The sequence below is a fragment of the Anomalospiza imberbis genome, chromosome 10 (genome assembly GCF_031753505.1).
Source record: "Anomalospiza imberbis isolate Cuckoo-Finch-1a 21T00152 chromosome 10, ASM3175350v1, whole genome shotgun sequence".
Taxonomy (NCBI): Eukaryota; Metazoa; Chordata; class Aves; order Passeriformes; family Viduidae; genus Anomalospiza; species Anomalospiza imberbis.
The window spans coordinates 24,332,503-24,342,472 of record NC_089690.1 but is presented as its reverse complement, the minus strand read 5'-3'; the positions used below and the strand labels follow the sequence as shown (position 1 = coordinate 24,342,472).

Sequence of the window (9,970 nt, the reverse complement as noted above, 5' to 3'; positions counted from 1 at the left end):
GGCTGAGAACACCACGGGCAGCACCACACGGCTGCCCCGGCCCCGGCCCCGGCCCCGGCCCCGGCCCCGGCCCCGGCCCCTCATGCGCTCGGTCCGCCGATCGCGGGGCTGCGCTGCCCCGCCGGGGCCGGCTCGGATGGTCACCCTCCCGCAGCGGGGGCGAGGCGCCCCGCGGGACCCTGCCTGTCGCTCACCATGGCCCCGCTGCGCCCAGGTGCCGCTCGGTGTGCCCGGTGCCGCCCGGAGTCCCCCGGCGCCGCCCGGCCCCGCTCCGGCGCTGCCCGGCCCCGCTCCGGCGCCGCCGCCCGGGCTCGCTCCGATCTCCGACGTGGAGCTTCCGGGCGCGCCGCTCTCGCGACAGCGCCACCTGGGCGCCCCTCAGTCTCGCGAGAGCGGGGCGCTCCCGTGGCATGCCGGGACGTGTAGTCGGCGGCGCCGGGCAGGGTGGGAGTTGTAGTGGGCGCGCGCTGCCTCAGGCGCGGAGGCGGCTCGGGCCCGTGGAGGCACGGCGGGGCCCTGGAGGCACGGCGGGGCCCGTGGAGACACAGCGGGGGCCGTGGAGACACAGCGGGGGCCGTGGAGACACAGCGGGGGCCGTGGAGACACAGCGGGGCCGTGGAGGCACAGCGGGGCCCGTGGAGACACAGCGGGGGCCGTGGAGACACAGCGGGGGCCGTGGAGACACAGCGGGGGCCGTGGAGACACAGCGGGGGCCGTGGAGGCACAGCGGGGGCCGTGGAGGCACAGCGGGGGCCGTGGAGGCACAGCGGGGCCCTGGAGGCACAGCGGGGCCCGTGGAGACACAGCGGGGCCGTGGAGACACAGCGGGGGCCGTGGAGGCACAGCGGGGCCCGTGGAGGCACAGCGGGGCCCTGGAGGCACAGCGGGGCCGTGGAGGCACAGCGGGGGCCGTGGAACCCAGCTCGGGCCCTCACAGCGCACCCCGAGCGACACTCCGTGCGTCTCAGAGCGTTTACCAGCACCTTCTGAACCCTGTCAGCCTTGGTGCTGTGCCCACCGCCCTGCGGAGCCTGTTCAGTGTCCAGCCTCCGTGAGAATGAGGGATCTTTTTATTGCTGATCTCCAGCCTCAGCCTCTCCTGACCCAGCTCTCTGCCGTTCCCTCAGGTCCTGTCGCTGTCACCACAGAGCAGAGATCGCTACTGGCCCCTCGCTTCCCCTCATGAGGATGCTGGAGATTGCTGTGAGCTCTCCCCGAGTCTCCTGCAGGCCAAGCAGACCAAGTGTCCTAAACCACTCACACGGCATCCCGCCTTCACCATGCTCGTGGCCTCCTTTGGACACTCCCGAATAGCTGAAGGAGTTTTTCTGTACTGCGGTGCCCCAGACTGTGTCCCCTCAGTGTCCCCTAGAGAGTCCCCTCCTGTGTGGCCCCGGAGCCCTCAGGGAGGAGATGTGGTGAGGGTCCCCAGGAGAGCCCGGCTGTGCCCGGTCCTGTCCCCTCAGTGCAGCCCCGGTGTGCCCTGTGGTGACACTGCTGAGGGGACAGGAGCCTGGTGACAGCGCTCTGGGGCGACCTGCCCGGGAGCCCAGCATGCCCATCTCTCTCAAAGGCAAACACAGTGCTGCAGACTCCGAGACAGGCAATGGGACACTTTTCCCAATCATTTTGCCAGCTAAAATTGCTGCAATTCCAAACAGCATCTAACAGAAACATGGGGAATGTGAGGTTTGGGAAGCACCAGAGCACGAGGAACCACTCTTGAGGGAATTTCTCCGACCCCGCTCCCAGACTGAAGATCCATCTCTAAAAATTGCATTCCCCACGTTTTGTTGTATAAAGGGGAGGAATAACACAGAGGATCTTTCTATTCATTGGGATCCAGTTAAAGAAAATTCTCCTTTCGATACAAGTGTTCAACTGGGGATTAGGAACCCTGTGTCCTCTATTCCACAACACTGCAAGAAGGATTACACTGGCCTGGAGTGTTTACAGTCTGAAGGACATAAACAAACAAAAGCGAGAGAGACAGAACAGTTACTACAATTCTTGTGATTTTCACTCCTAGAGAGAAAAGACAGACAATTAAATCTTAAAAAAAACCCACAAGTCTGATGAAAAGTGAGAAGAGAAATGCCTGAAGCAAGAAAAGGAGCACAATATTGTCAACTGCTACGGACAAGTTTAGACTTTAAGCTTTCTTTAAGTCTTGCTTTCCACTTTGAATTCATTACAGTGATGATTCTACTTAAAATGTTTGAGTACAGAATCTGAGGATGCAGAATCCGGATAACCCTGCCTAAAAGGAACAATTTCAGTAAAATGTATGAATTTTGAGTGTAGTTCAGGATTTTTAGATGGCTGAGGTGGAACACTGAAAGAAGAGATGTAGAGGAAAGTGACCATAATAGAAAATGTAGGTGGTGGGGGGTATACAGCACACACTGTGTGTTTTTCCTTGAAAAACTCAATGAAGCCCTGTCCAGAAAGAGATGAGATCATTACAGGGCAATTAGAGATGGTCAGCAAGGTAAGGGAAAGATGAAGGAGTAGAGCTTGTTAGTCAAGAAAATAACAGCAGAGAAAGGAAGAAATTATTTTGCTGTTAGCTTCTCCTGGGAAGTTGTAGTAATAGAAAAGCTAAAGGGGAGAGAAAAAGCACAGGGTATAAGCCAAGACTGACTTTACAGGAGGAAAGAAGAAATGAAAAAAAACCCAATTAAATTTGAAATAAGAAATATCCCTCACAAGCTGTTAGAGGCAAGTTTACTAGTATGAGTTCTGAGTCCAAACCATGATCCACTGTGGAAATCAAATGGGTATACAGAGGGAATATGATATGTATTGGTTTGCCTTTCCTGGGGTGTCCTGTGTGTCCTGTACTGACCACTGTTTCCCCAGGGGCTGCAGACAAAACACTGGAACTGTGGCGTGTCTCTGAGAAGCCCAGGGATTACATGAGAACACAATCTCTGCTTCAGGTTCTTTGTGTAACTCAACAGCTATTCCTGTGCTTCTTTACTGAAAGATATTTTTTCCGGTAAAAAACCCCAATGCAGTGTTTTATTGCAGAGCAGTGAAAGAGAGGTAACTCTGTTCCTTGTGGGCATTGCCCTGAAGTTCCTCAGTGCCCCTTTCTCACCTCTGCCTGCTTGGCTCTGCAGTAGCACCTGCTGCAGCTCACCTGGAGCAGCACACCTGGGCTGGGCATTTGGCTCTTTCCTCCCAGGCCTGGAAGAAATCTGACATTTTCTTTACTCTGGAGGAAGGGCACAAACCTGAGTTTGCCTGTCTCCTCTAGCTACCCGATATCTTACAGACCACAGACAGGGAAAGGGGAGAGGAGAGGATGAGGCAGGGAAATTAAGAGATGGCTGCAGATGAGAAGAGTGCAGCCACAGGCCTGGCTTCCTTTAAAAGCCAGAATAATGCTGTACAGAACATTTTCAGTGCAATGGGAATGGCCATTCCACAACTGCCTTCTTGTTAGGAGCACAGCCAGCATTTCTGTAAGTGTGGATATCGGTGTGTCTATAAGTGTATCATAGAGGAACTGCTAATAGGGTGTTGCAGGACACATTTCCTGTAGGTGCAAAGCTACTTTAAAATCTCTTGAAAGTTCTCAGTGCAAAGCACTAAAAAAGACCTTTTTTATTACCCAAATATTTGTCTCTTAGGAGAGCCAATCCACTCAACCTTACTTTGCTGAGATTTCAGCATAGATTCTTTTGGCTATAAAATCATTGGCAGATTTTGAATGTGTTTGGCAATAAAAAGGTTTTTTGGAAGTAGGATGTAGCATTTTAAGGTTTAAAAAAAAGTACAGTATCATTATGTCAGAGAAAAAGATGAAAGCAATTTAGGATACCAATCACAATCACCAATTGTTTATCCTTAGTGTACCAAATGAATTCTAACTGCTGTTTTAACAATAAAATACCAGTCCACTTTCTTTTCTCTCAAGTAAGACTAGAGGTCTGCAAACAAGAGTCATATCTATGCGGCACCTCCCATATGTGTGAAAATTCCTGTTCAGCTCTGGAGTGCTGTCAGGCAGAGCCATACCTAAAAATAAATAATAAATGTAATTTATTATTAATTTAATAATAGATGTAATAAATAAAATGTAATGTACATGTATTACATGTAACATTTACATGCAATAAATATAATGTGTGCTGCTGCTTGCTGCAGTAGGCAGCTCAGTCCTGGGGTCCAGGGTTTCTTTGCCCTGACTGATGTACCCAGGACACAAATCCTTTCTCCAGGCTTCAGGCACTGCTGGTTCTCCTCACAGGGTTCTGTGGCACCTCCTGGGACCTCTGCATTTCACCTGGGGCTCAGCTCCCCAGGGCCTCGGGGCTTGGCTCACTGAGCTGCTGGTGGTGCTTTACCAATTGCCTAAGGGAGCTCCCCTATAACCTGAAGTGCTGTGTTGTTCCCATAAGGTCCTTGCTTTTAGGAGAAACAGAGGCACTCACCTCTTCAGGTCAGCTCTACAGTATTGTGAAGTGTTTATTTCATGTGGAATTAATGTGCTGTGCTGCTGATTGCCAGGAGTTAATACTTGCGGTGCAGTGAACTGAAGCAAAACTCGTTGCAGCCTTAACTTGGCAGCCAGTGAAGATTGATGGAACATGGTGGGTTTAAAGGAAAGGTGTTATTAACGTGTAGGTGGCAGAGCTGTGAGACAAACCCTGCTGTAAATCTGAATTAAAGCCTCCCTTGTTAGGACAGCATTTCACTCTGTGGTGGCTCAGGGGCAGCAGTGGTGTGGAATGCACTTTGTCTCCTTTAGTCTGAGCTGTCTCTAAACTCTCTTGGAAACATCCCAGCCTTGGATACAATCCTGACTCACACACCAAGCATTAACCTGACTAGAATAATGAGGAATTTAAATGCCAGTAAAGAAATAAAAACTGCCAAAAGGCTAGATTTCAGATTAGAAAAAATATAACCCCATCCCCTCCAAAACCTGCAACCTGCCTGTATGCTGCATAAAATGATTGTTTCCAAAAATGGTTGTTCCTTCAAATGCAATCATGTATGTGGTACATGCAGAGGAATGAGCTACTGGACTCAGTAAAGGAGAGATTGGAAGTGTTGTGTTTTGTGTCATCTAAAATAATATTGCCTGACACTTTCATTACAGACCTACCTTTTCAACTCACAATTCTGCCAAAACTAAGCCACATGGGTTTGGATTTTTGTACTGGGTGTCTTCATCTCAACAAGATAACCTATTTCAGACTGTTTTCAAATTTCAGTAGAAAGGTTTACTATTTTTAAGGGGTTTTAAGTGAGCACAAATACCACCTTCTTTAAAATCAGCAACAAGATAATCAGCATACTTTCAGCAGCATCTGATATGGATTTAATTTAAAGAGAAAATCTAAAGTATTAATTGTTATAGCACTGTAGTATGTGATACCCACATGCTAATAACAAGGAGAGATGTCTTTAAACTGACAACTCTGAGGAAAAAAAGGTTGTCAGTGAGAGAGACCAAAGTGTTGTACATAATATAAAGACTCCACTTCTTGACCTCATGTGCTACAGCTTCTTTGGGCCCATTTGATTCATTAGATAAGTGCTATCTTTATGTCATTCATGTAATCACTTAGCAAGAACCATCCTGATTGACCTGTTAGTGCTCCTGATTTATTAACACTTGCTTCTTGTTTTATTTCCTGGAGGCCACAGTTCCAATTCTGGCATGATTCCATTTCCATTAAGACTGGTGGCAATAGGGCAGGCCTTAACCCACAGAAGTGCTTCAGAAGGCAGCAGTTTATATCCTCCCAGGTATTCCAAGTTTGGAGCTTGTAATTTCTTTCTTTATCAGATTTACAATGCCTTCCACTATAGTAAAATGTTGGTGCTAATGCTCTTTTACTGAGTTTTGAGGCTTCAGATAAACTTATTCCATTTTCTCTGCTCATCTTCAAACCTGCCAAACTGTTCCTAAGATCTGATTCAGTGAGCAGTTTAGTTTGCCCTGAATATAGTATTGAGATAACATGAGCTAGAAATCCTAAAATGAGTTCTTCTTGTCTGAGGAGTATCAGTCCAGTAGCTACTTAAAAATTGCTGTAATGACATTGATTTCAGGACAGAGAGATTCTGTGAGCTCCATTTTTATTTGCTATTATATATTTTTAACTTATCGCTGTTAACTACAGAGTTGGAGCATTCTTGGGAAATGATGCAGCATCAGATTTTCCATAAGCTTGCAAAAATTGTTTATTGAATAGCATGGGTTGCCAGCACCCTGGAAAACTGAAACACTGTGTTAGTTTTCTGTTAAAGTTAGACAAAATGGAGATAGAGTTATTTTTTATCCAAAGTGGTAATAAAAGGAAATTTAAGAGCAGCACTATGGACACTGAGTCAACGTGAAAGGTTTGTGGCCAGACTTTGATAATTGACTGTAGCTTGTGAAGGAAGGAAGTAGGTTGTTTTCTCTTGATCTGACAGTTTTACATTTTCCAAATGCAGAGGTGAGGCTTCAGCTCCTACTGCAACGTCTGTACAATGTCCAGACAATCCAGAATCCGAGGATCTCAACATCCTGTCCAACAGCCTACACAGTGTCTGTCTCAAAGGAACAGCAATGATGGTAAAACTGCTTTTGTGGCAGTGCAGTGGTATCAGACACTACCTTCCACCTGTGCATTTCGTCAGCAAAGGAGAGGGGATTGGGTTGCAAGGACAGATGTCACTGTTGTCACTAAGATCCCAAGGCACAAAGTCTTTTGTCTTTATCATTTGATAGCAGTCGTTTCCCCATGGGCTCCAATGCAGCTCAACCTTGTGGTGTGCTAGGCACAGAAAACCAAACCCTGCTGCTGTCTTGGTAATTTACACAGGGTGTCAGAATGACCTTCTAGAAACCCCAAATGTGACCATAATCCAACACTATTCTCTCGAGATATGCCTGTCAAATGGAAGGTGGCCTTGTCAACAGGTTTGGAACTTTTTAAAAAATCTATTATTATTTTAAAATTTGTTTACAGCAGTGTAATATTTGTTTTTCTAGGAAAGGTCAAAGCCCTCTGTATTTATGATTGGAGCTGCATAGTTACATGGTTTATGAGTTTGCATTGTGTTCAGAAAACCAGCAGCACACAGGATTCTGTGGCATTTCTGCAGCACTGAATGTGTGTCTTTGTATCAGAAGATTTTTCTTCACAATAACCCAGTAACAAGTTGTTTATGTAGGAGAGCAGGCTGTGATGAAAGCTATATTAAATTTTATCCGTGCTCTTTTACAATAATCACACATAAATAACATACTTCCAGAGGCAAATGTAACAACTGTAATGTTTCCCATTTCTAGTAGAACCTGAATCATTATTTTTTTCAGAGGTACAGTCATATATAAAAAAATTCAACAATATTAGTGTGTGGTGTGTACCTTCTTTGTGTAGTCTGAAGACTACATGTGATCTAAACAATCTCTGCCCATTGTTTGAATTTCTAAATTCAGACTGTAGCAATGAATTATTTTAGCTTTGAGTATCTCTTTTTCAATCCTTGCTCAGTATATTACATAAATGGAACCTAACATAGGATTTGAAGCTTTCAGATCTTCTGGACAAATTCATTCCCAGAGATGAAGTATAAAATCTGTTGATGAGTACAGAGTCTCAGTTTAGACTAAAAAAGTTTGAGCTTTTTAATGCAAGAGGCTTCTGGTTCAACTCTTATGCTGCTGTTCTTGCCATTCTGTAATACAGTCAGCTTCCCCCTCCCTCCAAGCAGTGATAATAACCATCACCCACACATACCTTTATATCCTTTAGCAATTCTTCCATCGAAAATGGAGATGGATTCTTTCTTATATGGCTTCCCAAATTAAAGCTGAGGAGTTTTAACAACATGTAGCCAGTATGTTTTTGGAATTTCATCCCCCCAAAGTAAAAGTGCTTGGAAATTTCGGATGGGTTATGAGTACAAAAATTATCTTAACAGTTCTGTTCTTAAAAAGAAAAGACGGAGGTGTTATTCAATTTTCCACAGAGGTATGACAATAATGACTATTTTTGGTTTGAGGGAAGAGGACAGTGTGAGTACAAGATTCACCACTCGATGGCGCCTTGATTCTGTTCATCTCCATTTCTTTTTCCTCTCTGATATCTGGACACAAAATCCCAAAACTGGCTTTGTAGTAAATCTGTCTGGGAAAGAATATTTATCATATATTTCTAAACGATAGTTTTTAATGTCTTCTGCAGAAGTAAATAAAATTATTTAAATTTTCATTGATGCCTTTTAACTCCAGTCTTTCAATGAAAAAAGGTGAATTCCCTCAATTTTGGTTCAGCAGTTCTTCAGTGTAAATATATGTGGGCAGACAATGGCATGGGAACGGTTCCTGGCATCAAACCAACCAACAAGGCTTTTTTCCTTTGAGATACCTTTTGCTGTGTCGGGGGGCTGCACTGCACCCATTACAAAACCCCCAAATAGAAGAGATTTTAGGATTTTGCTGTGTTCTGTACACCCTTGTCTGTTTTGCTGACAAAATCAAGGCTTGTTGTATGGGTGTGTAAGTGAAAGAGGTGCCATCCACTGTTTGAAACTTTTTAAAATTAGTTACAAAATTACTTGAATGAAAATGCTGTCTGATTTTCGACGTGAACTCTTCCATGACAACTGATGAATATTGTTACATTCCAATGTATTAGAAATTAGTGCTGCAGTTGTTTGGAAGCTCCTCTGAAATGGGATTCAGAAGATTGACTCTGGCTGCAAATAGAAGCTGGAAATGTTTATAAAATAACACTGGAGACAATGTCATTTTGTCAGCAGGATCTTTAGTGATTGTGTGTTGGCTGAGAGAATTCTGCTGTTGGGGAAAGTAGATTTGATTTGCACAAGACAAAAACTGGGCTTTCCTGGCTGTCATCATGTTTGTGTTTATAGATTTGTGACAAAAAGAGTTTTTTGGCAATAAGTCTTTGCAGTGTAGACAAGACTTTGAGGAAATTTTTCTATGCTGAAGGTAATAGTATAGAAAAAAGTGCTTATTGCACTACTCATATAAGTGCTCTTAAAAAACCAAATATCACAAAATTAAAGCATTTATCTCCAGAGTAGATACTGCAAATTCTTTTGTGGCTCCAAGTAACTTCTGAAAGTTACAACCTCACACTTTACAGGGAACTACAGAAACCAAGATTTATTTCTTTTGCTCTCTAAATACTGCTAGATAAGAAGACCTGACATTGAACCGGATATAGAAGTTCTCACATGAAATCTTCTTCTACCCAGAGATGTTTTCTGATGCTTTTTTTCCTTTTTTCTTTCTTTTTTTTTTTTTTTTGGCTATATAATCATTATAATGCGGGGGAGGGGGGAATGGTGATAAAAGCACCTTTATGCTCCTCAGTCAGTGGAGATTAATTACTGCTGAGGCAGCTGGCAGGAAAGATATGATAGTAATGGTTTTATGGTTTCATTACCAAAACCCATGGAGTGGTCAGGGAAGAGGATAAATTAGAACCTTTTAACAAAGTGAGATCAATTGATAGAAATATTTTCATATTTTTGTCCTTAAGTCCAAGTGGAATCCAGAAAAATAAGCAAAACGTGTCCCTCAAATGCTCTAGCATTGACCTACTATTTGAGGAAATTATTTAAGGGGAAACTGGCTGCTGGGTGTGAGGCTGTGAACACACTTGGCTGCAGAATTCTATCCACAGTGGATGGACTGAGAACCCTTGGTTGTTCTATTGCTGGCCATCAAGGCAGAGGACTGCAAATATTTGGAATAAATTGCAAGCCCAGATTATTAGATAAATGGTTGCACTGTTGTGATACTGATGTATTCTATGAAAGAATATTAATCTGTGTCAATCCCTTTAAGAAACAAATTTGCAGGGTGAGGTGAGCTATTTGAGCCTTATTTAACCCATTCCAAGGTGCCAAAATGTGTTCAGTTTTTCACTGGAAGATTCCAAATATGTTCTGGGTCTCTTTTTATTTAAATTCTTTGCAGTAGGAC

General features: G+C 44.6%; 1 long non-coding RNA gene across 1 annotated transcript; it reads left to right on the top strand.

The window, feature by feature from the left end:
* The first annotated feature begins 461 nt into the window (after positions 1–461).
* LOC137480238 (uncharacterized) lies at positions 462–8,407 on the top strand. Its single transcript, XR_011002756.1, has 2 exons — positions 462–2,491; positions 5,658–8,407. It is a non-coding gene; the product is annotated as an uncharacterized lncRNA (long non-coding RNA).
* The last annotated feature ends 1,563 nt before the right edge of the window (positions 8,408–9,970 follow it).